General features: G+C 37.5%; 2 protein-coding genes across 5 annotated transcripts in view; both read left to right on the top strand.

Annotated features, from left to right (window-relative positions):
- Positions 1-13,676, top strand: part of ARMCX5 (armadillo repeat containing X-linked 5) — a 149,686-nt gene that overhangs the window by 80,821 nt on the left and 55,189 nt on the right. The gene's annotated exons all lie outside the window — the stretch shown is intronic.
- GPRASP1 (G protein-coupled receptor associated sorting protein 1) overlaps positions 1-13,676 on the top strand; it is a 72,698-nt gene that overhangs the window by 23,280 nt on the left and 35,742 nt on the right. For all 3 annotated transcript variants that reach the window (XM_089904255.1, XM_089904254.1, XM_089904253.1), the window contains one exon: positions 1-13,676. This exon is cut by the window's left edge and continues 21,660 nt beyond it; it is cut by the window's right edge and continues 35,742 nt beyond it. The gene's annotated coding sequence lies outside the window, so the exon portion shown is untranslated.

Raw genomic sequence — 13,676 nt, 5'->3', positions numbered from 1 at the left:
CCTGGTCAGAGAACTGAGATCCCACAAGTCACATGCCATGGCCAAAAAGGAAAAGAAAATATTTGTTCACAAATGATATTGTCTACGTAGAAAATCTGAATCAACAAAAAGCTTCTGAAACTAATAAGTGATTATAGCAAAGTTGCAGGATACAAGATTAATATTACAATGTCCATTTTTTCCCTAAACACCAACAATGAAAAAGTGGAACTTGAAATTACAGATTTACGTTAGCACCTAAAAAATGAAATACTTGTGTATAAATCTAACATAATATGTGTAAGATCTATATGAGGAAAACTACAAAACCCCTACGAAAGAATTCAAAGAAGAGCTAAATAAATGGAGAAACACTCAACGTTTATGGGTAGGATGACTCAATACTGTCAAGATGTCAGTTATTCCCAACCTTATTTATAGGTTCAATGCAGTCCCAATCAAAATCCTAGCAAGTTTATATGATATTAAGTTTACATGAAGAAGCAAAAGACCCAGAATAGCCAACTCAATACTGAAGGAGAACAGAGTGAGAGGACTGATATTACCTGACTTCAAGACTTTGTAATCAAGATGGTGTGATACTGGCAAAAGAATAGACAAATAGATAAATGGAACAGGGTAGAGAGTCCAGAAACATACCACATAAATATAGTCAACTGATCTTTGACAAAGGGCTAAATGCAATAGGATGGAGAAAAGTTAGTCTCCTCAATAAATGGTGCTGAAATATCTGGACATCCACATGCAAGAAACTTAATCTATTAGGTACAGACTTTATATCCTTCACAAAAATTAACTCAGAATAGATCACAGAGCTAAATTTTAAATGAAAAACTATAAAACTCCTATAAGCTGACATAAGAGAAAATCTAGATGACCTTGGGTTTAGTGATGACTTTTTAAACAACACTAAAAGCACAGTCCATGAAAGAAATAATTGATAATCTGGACTTTGTTGAAATTTTAAAATTCTGCTCTGCAAAAGACACTGTCAAGAGAATGAGAAGACAAGTCACAAAGTGGTTGAAAATATTTGTAAAAATCATATCTGATAGAGGACTATTACCCAAAATATACAAATAACTCTAAAAACTCAACAGTAAGTAGCAAACAATCCAATTAAATGGGTCAACCCAATTAACAGACACCTCACCAAAAAAGATATACAAGGCAAATAAACATATGAAAAGATGCTCAACATCGTATCTTATCAGGGAAATGCAATTTAAAACAATTATGAGATTCTACTACACACCTATTAGAATGACCAAAATCCAGAACACTGACAAAACCAAATGCTGTTGAGGATGTGGAGGAACAGGAATTCTTGCTCAATGTTACAGGGAATGCAGAATGGTACAGACACTCTTGAAGGCTGTTTGGCTGTTTCTTACAAAGCTAAACATACTCCTACCATATCATCCAGCAATCATATTCCTTAGAATTTACCCAAAGCAGGTGAAAACTTGTGCCCACGCAAAAACCTGCACAAGATTGTTTATAGCAGCTTTATTCATAATTGCTAAATCTTGGACGCAACCAAGGTGTCCAGGTAAATTGATAAATAAGCTTTGGTAAATCCAGACAATGGAAAATTATCATTACTAAAAGAAATAATCTATCAAGACATGAAAAGACATGGAGGAAACTTAAATGCATATTACTAAGTGAAAGAAGTAAATCTGAAAAGTGTATATAATATATAATTACTACTATTTGACATTCTGGAAAAGGCAAAACTGGAAACAGTAAAAATTTCAGTGATTGCCATGGGTTAAGGGGGAGAGAGTTATTAATAGGTGGAGCACGGAGGACTTTTAGGGCAGTGAAACATTTTGTATGATATTATAATGGTGGATACATGTCAATATACATTTATCCAAACCCATATAATATACATGAATAGTTAACCTTAATGTAAATTATAGATTTTAGGTGATAATGATATGTCAATGTAGGTTCATCAGTTGTAACAAATGTACCATTCTTGTGGGGGGATGTTGATAATGGGGTAGGCTAATGTGTGGGGGCAAGGGGCATATGGGTAATCTCTGTACCTTCTGTTCAGTTTTACTGTGAACCTAAATCTGCTCCCAAAAATGAAGTCTATTTAAAAAGTTACATAATATTGGCATGGTAAAGGACTCCCTACATATGACAGTAAAAGGGGAAAATACAAAAGAGATTAAGAGATTTGGCTGCACAAAATAGTGTCCATATAACAATATGTATGTCAAACTGTTAATACATCTAATATATTATGTAAAAGCTCTTGAAAATCAATAAACACTACTACCTCCAAAAATTTATAAGGAATTTAAAAAGCCATATCACCCAATCACAAATATAATAATGATCAATAAATACTTGAAATTGTGAGATGTCACTGTTTGCCATTCACTGGTCTAATTGAAAAAAAGCCATTTTGAAATTATAATACCTTGTATTTCTTACCCTTCTAAGGAGGCTTTTTAGACAATATTTTCCCCATTACCCATACCCACCCCTGGAAATTTTAACACCTCAGATATATTGAAGTCATATGGTGGGTCATATGGTAATTCTATGTTTAATTTACTAAGGTATGGCCAAACTCTTTTCCACAGTGACTGTAACATTTTACATTCGCATCAGCAATGTACAAGGGTTCCACTTTCTCCACATTCTCAACAATACTTATTAAATGCCATTTAAAAAAATTATTAATATAGGCATCCTAGTTAGTGTGAAGTTGTATCTCATTGTGGTTTTCATTTGGATTTTCCTAATGGCTACTGATGTTGATCAGGTTTTTGTACACTTATTAGCCATTTGTATATTTATTTGAAGAAATGTCTATTCAAGTACTTTGCCTATTATTAATTGGGTTTGTTTGGGGGTTGTAGACTTTCTTTATATGTACTGGTCAGTGGCTCTTCATCAAATACATGAGTTGCAAATATTGTCTCCCAACAGTGAGTTGTTGTTTCATTTTTTGATAATATCCTTTGATGCACAAAAGATTTTGTTAAAGTCCAATTTATTTTTTCCTTTTGAAGCTTGTACTTTTCATGTCTTATTTAAGAAACCATTGATAGATACAAAGTCATGAAGAATTATCTCTGTCTTTTGCCCAAGAGTTTTATAGTTTTAGCTCTTATGTTCAGGTCACTGATCCACTTTGAGTTAATTTTTGTGTATTGTATGAGGCAAGGATCCAAATTCATCATTTTACATGTGGATATTCAGTTGTCCTGGCATAATTTTTGAAGAGACTGTTCTTTCCCATTGAATGCTCTTGGCATTATTCTTGAAATTGTTTTAGCCACTAATGTGTAGGTTTATTTCTGGACACTCAATTCTATTTCGTTGGTCTATATGTATATTCTTATGCCAATATCATACTCTTTTAAGTACTGTAGCTTTGTAGTAAGTTTTGAAATTGGGAAATGTAAGACTTTCAATTTTATTATTTTTCAGGATTGTTTTGGCTATCTGGGGACCCTTGCTGTTGCATAGGATTTTGAGGTTTAGTTTTTCCATATATTAAAAAAGGTCATTGGCATTTTCATAGAGATAGCATTGAATCCATATATCAATAAGGAAAGTATTGCCATCTTAACAATATTAAGTCTTCAAATCATAAACATGGGGAGTCTCACAAATACTTAGGTCTCATTTAATTTCTTTCTGTCGTGTTTTTTACTTTCCAGAGTATGAATCTTGCATCTCCTTCCTTCATTTAATTTCTAAAGATTTTATTTAGTTGCTATTTTAAATGAAATTTAAATTAATTTCCTTTTCAGATTATTCATTGCAGGCATGCAGAAACAAAACTATTCTTTGTGTGTTGATATTATGCCCTATAATTTGGATGAATTGGTTTATTAGCTCTCGTAGCTTTCTGTAGATTCTTTGGATTTTTTAATGCACAGGATCATTCATCAGCAAATAGAGTTTTACTTCTTGCTTTCCAATTTATATGACTTTTATTCCTTTTTCTTGCCTAATTGGCTTGGATAGAACTTCCATTTCAATTTTGAATTGATGTGGTGAAGATAGATATTCTTTTGTTTCTGATCTTAGGAGTTTCCTTATAAGTTTTTCATCCTTAAGTATGTTGTTAGCTGAGGGTTTTTCATAAATGCTTTTATCATGTGGAGGAAGTTCCCTTCTATTCCTAGTTTATTCAGTGTATTTATCATGGCAATGCATTGGATGTTTTTTAACAATGATACTTTTATTATGGAGTATTGCATTAGGTGTGGTATTTGTATTAGATGTGATACTGGCATATTTTTTAATTTAAAAAAAATTTTATTGGAGTACAGTTCATTTACAATGTTGTGTTTAAGTTTCTGGTGTACAGCAAAGTGAATCAGTTATACATATACATATATCCACTCTATTTTAGATTCCTTTCCCGTATAGGCCATTACAGAGTACTGAGTAGAGGTCCCTGTGCTATACAACAAGTCCTTATTAGTTATCTGTTTTATATATAGTAGTGTGTATATGTCAATCCCAGTCTCCCAATTTATCCCTCCCCTTACCACATGACAGCCATAAGTTTGTTTTCTACATCTGTAACACTATTTCTGTTTTGTAGATAAGTTCATTTGTACCCTTTTTTTAGATTCCACATATAAGTGATTTCATATATTTGTCTTTATGTGTCTGACTTACTTCACTCAGTATGACAATCTCTAGGTCCATGCATGTTGCTACAAATGGCATTATTTCATTCTTTTTTATGGCTGAGTAATATTCCATTGTATATATGTACCACATCTTCTTTATGCATTCCTCTGTTGATGGACATTTACGTTGCTTCCATATCCTGGCTATTGTAAATAGTGCTGCAGTGAACATTGGGGTGCGTGTATCTTTTCGAATTATCATTTTCTCTGGATATATGCCCAGGAGTGGGATTTCTGGATCATATGGTAGCTCTATATTTAGTTTTTTAAGGAACTCCATACTGTTCACCATAGTGGCTTTACCAATTTACCTTCCCACCAACAGTGTAGGAGGGTTCCCTTTTCTCCGCACCCTCTCCAGCATTTACTGTTTGTAGATATTTTGATGATGGCCATTCTGACTGGTGTAAGGTAATACCTCATTGTAGTTTTGATTTGCATTTCTCTAATAATTAGTGATGTTGAACACCTTTTCATCTGCCTCTTAGCTATCTGAATGTCTTCTTTGGAGAAATGTCTACTTAGATCTTCCCCCCATTTTTTGATTGGGTGTTCTTTTTTTTTATTGAGCTGCATGAGCTGTTTGTATATTTTGGAGAATAATTCCTTGTCAGTTGCTTCATTTGCAAATATTTTCTCCCATTCTCAGGGTTGTCTTTTCATTTTGTTTATGGTTTGCTTTGCTGTGCAAAACCTGTGAAGTTTCATTAGGTCCCATTTGTTTATTTTTATTTCCATTATTCTAGGAGGTGGATCAAAAAAGATCTTGCTGTGATTTATGTCAAAGAGTGTTCTTCTGATGTTTTCCTCTAAGAGTTTTATAGTATCCGGCCTTACATTTAGGTCTTTAATCCATTTTGAGTTTATTTTTATGTATGGTGTTAGGGAGTGTTGTGATTTCATTCATTTACATGTAGCTGCCCAGTTTTTCCAGCACCACTTATTGAAGACACTGTCTTTTCTCCATTGGATATTCTTGCCTCCTTTGTCATAGATTAGGTGACCATAGGTGAGTAGGTTTCTCACTGGCCTTTCTATCCTGTTCCGTTGATCTATATTTCTGTTTTTGTGCCAGTAACATACTGTTTTGATTACTGTAGCTTTGTAGTATATTTTGAAGTCAGGGAGCCTGTTTCCTCCAGCTCTGTTTTCCTTTCTCGAAGTTGCTGTGGCTGTTCGTGGTCTTTTGTGTTTCCATACAAATTATAAAATTTTTTGCTCTAATTCTATAAAAAATGCCATTGGTAATTTGATAGGGATTGCATGGAATATTAGGTTACTTTGGGTAGTTTAGGCATTTTGGCAATATCGATTTTTTCAATCAAAGAACATGGTATATCTCTCCATCTGTTTGTGTAATCTTGATTTCTTTCATCAGTATCTTATAGTTTTCTGAGTACAGTTCTTTTGCTTCATGAGGTAGGTTTATTCCTAGGTATTTTATTCTTTTTGATGTGATGGTAAATGGGGTAAATGATTTCTCTTTCTGACCTTTCATTGTTAGTGTTTAGGAATGCAAGAGATTTCTGTGTATTAATTTTGTATCCTGCAACCTTACCAAATTCACTGATAAGCTCTAGTAGTTTTCTGGTAGTATCTTTAGGATTTTCTATGTATAGTATCATGTCATCTGCAAACAGTGACAGTTTTACGTCATCTTTTCCAATTTGGATTCCTTTTATTATTTTTCTTCTCTGTGCCCTGGCTAGGACTTCCAAAACTATGTTGGATAACAGTGGTGAGAGTGGGCATCCTTGTCTTTTTCCTGATCTTAGAGGAAATTCTTTCAGTTTTTCACCATTGAGAATGATGTTTGCTGTGGGTTTGTCATATATGGCCTTTATTATATTGAGGTAGGTTCCCTCTGTGCCCACTTACTGGAGAGCTTTTATCATAAATTGGTGTTAAATTTTGTCAAAAGCTTTCTGCATCTATTGAGATGATGGTTTTTATTCTTCAATTTAGTAATGTGGTGTTTCACACTGATTGATTTGCAGATATTGAACAATCCTTGCATCCCGGGGATAAATCCCACTTGATCATGGTGTACGAGCCTTTTAATGTGTTGTTGGATTCCCTTTTGCTAGTATTTTGTTGAGGACTTCTGCATCTATGTTCATCAGTGATATTGGCCTGTAATTTTCTTTTTTTGTGGTGTCTTTGTCAGGTTTTGGTATCAGGGTGATGGTGGCCTTGTAGAATGAGCTTGGGGGTGTTTCTTCCTCTGCAATTTTTCGGAAGAGTTTCAGAAATGTAGGTGTTAACTCTTCTCTAAATGTTTGATAGAATTCACTTGTGAAGCCATCTGGTCTTGTACTTTTGTTTGTTGGAAGATTTTTTTTTTTTTTTTTTTTTTTGCGGTACGCGGGCCTCTCACTGCTGTGGCCTCTCCCGTTGTGGAGCACAGGCTCCGGATGCGCAGGCTCAGCGGCCATGGCTCATGGGCCCAGCCGCTCCGCAGCATGTGGGATCTTCCCAGACCGGGGCATGAACCCGTGTCCCCTGCATTGGCAGGCAGACTCTCAACCACTGCGCCACCAGGGAAGCCCCTGTTGGAAGATTTTTAATCACAGTTTCAATTTCATTACTTGTGATTGTTCTGTTCATATTTTCTATTTCTTCTTGGTTCAGTCTTGGAAGGTTGTATCTTTCTAAGAATTTGTCCATTTCTTCTAGGTTGTCCATTTTACTTGCGTATAGTTGCTTGTAGTAGTCTCTTTTGATTCTTTGTATTTCTGTAGTGCCTGTTGTAATGTCTCCTTTTTTGCTTCCTATTTTACTAATTTGAGCCCTCTCCCTTATTTTTCTTGATGCTTCTGGCTAAAGGTTTATCAATTTTGTTTAACTTCTAAAGGAATCAGCTTTTCATTTCATTGATCTTTGTTATTGTTTTCTTTGTATCTATTTCATTTATTTCTTCTCTGATCTTTATGATTTCTTTCCTTCTACTGACTTTGGGTTTTGTTTGTTTTTCTTTCTCTAGTTACTTTAGGTGTAAGGTTAGGTTGTTTACTTGAGATTTTTCTTGTTTCTTGAGGTAAGATTTATTCCTGTAAACTTCCCTCTTAGAAGTGATTTTGCTGTATCCCATAGGTGTTGGATCGTCATGTTTTCATTGTCATTTGTCTCTAGGTATTTTTTATTTTCTCTTTGATTTCTTTGTGATTCATTGGTTATTTAGTAACATATTGTGTAGCTTCCATGTGTTTGTGTTTTTTACAGTTTTTTTTTCCTGAACTTGATTTCTAATTTCATAGCATTGTGGTTGGAAAAGATGCTTGATATGATTTCAATTTTAAATTTACTGAGGCTTGATTTATGACCCAAGATGTTATCTATCCTAGAGAATGTTCTTGTGCACTCGACAAGAAAGTGTATTCTGCTTCTTTCGGATGGAATGTCTTGTAAATATCAATGAAGTCTATCTGGTCTAATGTGTCACTTAAGGCTTGTGTTTCCTTATTAATTTTTTGTCTGGATGATCTCTCCATTGGTGTAAGTAGGGCGTTAAAGTCCCCCACTGTTTTTGTGTTGCTGTCAATTTCCCCTTTTATAGCTGTTAGCATTTGCCTTATATATTGAGGTGCTCCTATGCTGGGTGCATATATATTTACAATTTTTATATCTTCTTCTTGGATTGATCCCTTGATCATTATGTAGTGTCCTTCCTTGTCTCTTTTAACAGTCTTTATTTTAAATCTTAGATCTTAGTCTATTTTGTCTGATACGAGTATTGCTACTCCAGCTTTCTTTTGATTTCCATTTGCATGGAATATCTTTTTCTATCCCCTCACTTTCAGTCTGTATGTGTCCCTAGGTCTGAAGTGGGTTTCTTGTAGACAGCATATATACAGGTCTTGTTTTTGTATCCCATCAGCCAGCCTGTGTCTTTAGGTTGGAGGATTTAATCCATTTGCATTTGAGGTAATTATTGATATGTATGTTCCTATTTACATTTTCTTAGTTTTTTGGCGTTTGTTTTTGTAGAATTTTTTTCTTCCCTTCCTCTTTAGTTCTCTTATTTTGTGGTTTGATGACCATCTTTAGTGTTGTGTTTGGGTTGGTTTTTCCTTTTGTGTGTGTGTATGTGCTGTAGCTTTTTTTTTTAATGTGCTGTAGCTTTTTGATTTGCATATCCTATGAGGTTTTGATAAAACAGTCTATATATATTCAAGGTCGTTTTTAGTTGCTGGTTGCTTACTTTCAAATGCAATTCCCATTTCCTGCATTCATACTCTACTCTTCTCATGGTTGCTGGTTTTGATATTATATTTGTATATGGATGATTTCCTGCTTTTATTGTATGTCTGCATTTTCCTGTGAGCTTTCCCATTTGGGGTTTTCTTATTTCTATTTTTGCCCCCCACCTTATTTTCCCCCTGCCTAGAGAAGTTCCTTTATCATTTGTTGTAATGCTGGGTTGGTGGTGCTGAATTCTCTTAGCTTTTGCTTGTCTGTAAAGCTTTTGATTTCTCTGTCAAATCTGAATGAGAGCCATGCTGTGTAGAGTATTCTTGGTTGTATGTTTTTCCCATTCATCACTTTAAATATATCCTGCCACTCCCTTCTGGCCTGCAGAGTATCAGCTGAAAAATCAGCTGATAACCCTATGGGGATTTCCTTGTGTGTTATTTGTTGCTTTTTCCTTGTTGCTTTTAAGATTTTTTCTTTGTGTTTAATTTTTGTTAGTTTGATTAATATGTATCTTGGCATATTCTTCCTTGGGTTTATCCTGTATGGGACTCTCTGCGCTTCCTGGACTTGAGTGACTATTTCCTTTCCTATGTTAGGGAAGTTTTTTACTACAATCTGTTAAAATATTTTCTCAGGCCCTTTCTCGTTTTCTTCTTCTTCTTCTGGGACCCCTATAATTCGAATGTTGGTATGTTTAATGTTGTCCCAGAGGTCTCTGAGACTGTCCGCATTTCTTTTTATTGTTTTTTCTTCATTCTCTTCTGTGGCAGTGATTTCCACCATTCTGTCTTCCAGCTCACTTATCCATTCTTCTGCCTCAGTTATTCTGCTATTGATTCATTTTAGTATTTTTCATTTTAGTTATTGTATTGTTCATCCCTGTTTGCTTCTTCTTTAGTTCTTCTAGGTCTTTGTTAAACACTTCTTCTGTCTTCTCTATCTGTGCCTCCAGTCTTTTTCTGAGATCTTAGATCGTCTTTACTATCATTATTCTGAATTCTTTTTCAGGTAGATTGCCTATCTCGTCTTCATTTAGTTGTTCTTGTAGGTTTTTATCTTGCTCCTTCATCTGCAATCTATTTCTTTGTCATCTCATTTTGTCTAACTTACTGTGTTTTTGGCCTCCTTTCCACAGGCTGCAGGATCATAGTTCCTTTTGCTTCTGGTGTCTGTTCCCTAGTGGGTGAGGTTGATCCAGAGGCTTGTGCCATTATCCCCTTGATAGGAGGTTTGACTGCTGTTGTGGTGACCAGAGCCTGCCATGGATATTGAGCAGGCCCTCCCCTTTGCTCTGTGGTTATCACTGCCCTGTCAGGGATGGTGTCTGCTCCCTATTGGTGGAGTAGAGGCCCCCAGATCTGTTTCTTAGCTGTGATCCTGATCTGTGGTGCAAGGTAGGTGGGATTGGAGCACTCCTACTGGGAGAGAAGCCACTGAGTATTCCTTCTCTGGAGCTGTTCACCTGTGAATGTGCTCTCTTCTATCCCCTTTCACCGTTGTGCAGGCTCACAAAATCCACTGTTGTTAGCTGTGCTCTCAGTCCCACCTTACCTTTGGGTATGCCGGTAATTGGCCCTGGTGACTCTCAGGCTTTGTTTTCACCAGGCCACCAGCGCAGGTCCACTGAGGTCAGGTCCCAGGACTGCAGTAGTCATGCACCTGGACCCACTGTGGGAGCTATGGAGGCAGCTCAGACTCTGGCCTGGCCCAACCACCACATATACGTGTTCACAAAGCCCACAAAACCTGCTAAAGCCAGACTCATCCCAGCTGCAGGAACACTTGTTATCCTTTCAGATGTTTAGCAGGTGCTGAATTTGGGAAGCTGTTAGAGATGTAACTCCTTGGTGTGCACAGCCGTGAGGAGAGATTTCAGTTCTTCTTCCTTAGTCACGTGGTCCCTGGGGCTCAGCTGTGGTTTCAGCCCCACCTCTGCATGCGTTCCTCCCACCAGAGTCTGCTCCAGAGATTGTCAGAACACACAAGCCTGTCAGGCAGGAAGGAGCCTGTCAGGCGGCAATTGGGGCGAGCAGGTTGCCCAGGCCGGGGGTGGGGGGGAAGAGGCGATGGCAGGGGCGTGTGAGCCAGCCCTGCTGGGAGCCCTCCCTAGTGCCTGTGGAGGCAGGGTTTGGCACGTGAGAAGAGAGGCTGCAATACAGCCCCGCCTTTTGTGTGTCACTCAACAGTGGCACTTCACTTCTGTGGTGGTCCGGGCTTCCTCTACAAGCATTCCCAGTTACATAGCTCCTCATTTCCATCCCCTCAGGCTGTCTCCTCACAGCAATCAGCAGTCCCCTCCCTGGGTCTGCTCTCCAAACCCCACGTTCCAGCATCCAGCCCCTGTGCACACTGGTGGGCACCCATCTCAGGCTGGGGTGCACAGGGCTGTGGCACGGACCATCTGTGTAGGTCTCACTCTGTCCTGCCTGCCACAGACCAGTTGCTGGGCTCTCCTCCGAGTCCCCAAATCTCCCCTCTGTCCCATCTGATTTCCCTGCCAGCGACAGGTCTTCCCCAGATGCAGGAACCTCTCCTCACCTTCAGCTCCCCACCAGGGGTGCAGGTCCCATCCTGCTTCCTCTCCTCTTCCTTCTCACTTCTTCTTTCTTTTGTCCTATTTGGTTACATGGGGAATCTTTCTTGTCCTTTTAGGTGTCCGAGGTCCTCTGCTAGTGTTCAGCAGGTGCTCTGTGTGAATTGTTCCATTTGTAGATGTATTCTTGATACATTTGTGGGGAGAGATGAACTCCATGTCCTCCAACTCCTCCACCATCTTGGAAAGTCAGCTTTCTTTTCCTTCGTGCTGAGTCTAGCTTCACTGGCTCACAGTGAGCTGTGTGCAGAGGCCTCACACCCAGCCCTTCAGACAAGAGTTCCTGGTGTCCAATGCATTGGATTTTATCAAATGATTTTTTCTATTAATTCCTAAGATCCTGTGATGTTTTTCCCTCATTCTCTTAATGTGTATTAAGATGATTTATTTTTTTTATCTTTCTTTGAGGTATGATTGACATATAAAAAGTTGTGCATAGGGCTTCCCTGGTGGCACAGTGGTTGGGAGTCCGCCTGCCGATGCAGGGGACGTGGATTCGTGCCCTGGTCTGGGAGGATCCTGCATGCTGCGGGGCAGCTGGGCCCGTGGGCCGTGGCCACTGGGCCTGCACGTCTGGAGCCTGTGCATCTGGAGCCTGCGCATCCGGAGCCTGTGCTACACAACGGGAGAGGCTGCGACAGTGAGAGGCCCGCGTACTGCAAAAAAAGAAAAAAAAATTGTGCATACTTCATATGTACAACTTGATAAGTTTGAAGATAATTATATAGCCATGGAACCATCACCACAATCTGTGCCATAAGCATATCCATCACCTCCAAAAGTTTCTTCCAGCCCTCTTTATTATTTTTGTGTGTGATAAGAGCACTTAAAATAAGATCTACCCTCTTAGAAAATTTTTCAGTATACAATACAGTGTTGTTCATTATAGGCACTTTGCTGTTCAGTAGGTCTCTAGAATTTATTCATTTTGTATAACAAGCTTTGTATCCTGTGACTAATACCTCTCCATTTCCCCCTCCATGCAGCCTCTGGAAACCACCATTCTAGTCTCTGTTTCTATGAGATTCACTATTTTATATTCCTCATATAAGTGGTATCGTATAGTATTTGTCCTTCTGTGCCTGGCTAATTTCGCTTAGCATAAAATCCTCCAGGTCCATCCATGTTGTTGCAAATGGCAGAATTTCTTTCTTTTTGAAGGCTGAAAAATATTCTATGGTATGTATATACAACATTTTCTTTATCCATTCATTCATGAATGGACATTTAGGTTGCTTCCATGTCTTGGCTACTATGAATAATGCTGTGATGAACTTGGGAGTGCAGATATCTCTTTGAGACCCTGATTTCATTTCCTTTGGACATGTACACAGAAGTGAGACTGTTGGATTCTATGGCAGTTCTATTTTTAATTTTTTGAAGAAACTCCATACTATTTTCCATAGTGGCTGCACTAATTGACATTTCCATCAACAGTGTACAAGAGTTCCCTTTTCTCCATATCCTCACAAATGTTATCTTTTTTTTAAAATTATAGCCCTCTTAACAGGTGTGAGGTGGTATTTCTTTGTGATTTTGATTTGCATTTCCCTCATGATTAGTGATTTTGAGCACCTTTTCATATACCTGTTGGCCATTTTTTTAATTATTGAAATATAGTTGATTTACAATATTGTGTTTGTTTCAGGTGTACAGAAAATGGATTCACTGATATATGTATACTTTTTTCAGATTATTTTTCATAACAGGTTATTATAAGATAATGAATATAATTCCCTGTGCTATACAGTAAATCCTTGTTGCTTATCTATTTTAAGTATGATAGTTTGTACCTGTTAATTTCATACTCCAAATTTGTCCCTCCTTCCCTCCCTCTCCCATTTGGTAAGCATAAGTTTGTATTCTATCTCTGTGAGTCTGTTTCTGTTTTGTATATTGATTCATTCCTATTATTTTTTTAGATTCCATATGTAAGTGATATATTTGTCTTTCGCTGTCTTGCTTCACTAAGTATAATATTCTCTAGGTCCATCCATGTTGCTGCAAATGGCAATATTTCATTCTTTTTTTATGGCTGAGTAATATTCTATTGTGTATACATACACACACCCCACATCTTCTTAAGGCAGTTGTCTGTTGATGGGCACTTGGGTTGTTTCTATGTCTTAGCTATTGTAAAGAGTGATGCTATGAACATTAGGGTGCATGTATCTTTTCTAATTAGAGTTTTCATTTTTTCCCAGATATAT

This window comes from Delphinapterus leucas, chromosome X, assembly GCF_059928025.1.
Source record: "Delphinapterus leucas isolate spDelLeu-1000000601 "Yukka" chromosome X, BTC_Dleu_Yukka2, whole genome shotgun sequence".
In the NCBI taxonomy this organism is placed as follows: domain Eukaryota; kingdom Metazoa; phylum Chordata; class Mammalia; order Artiodactyla; family Monodontidae; genus Delphinapterus; species Delphinapterus leucas.
Note: the sequence above shows the minus strand (reverse complement) of the source record. Positions and strands in the feature narration are given on the sequence as shown.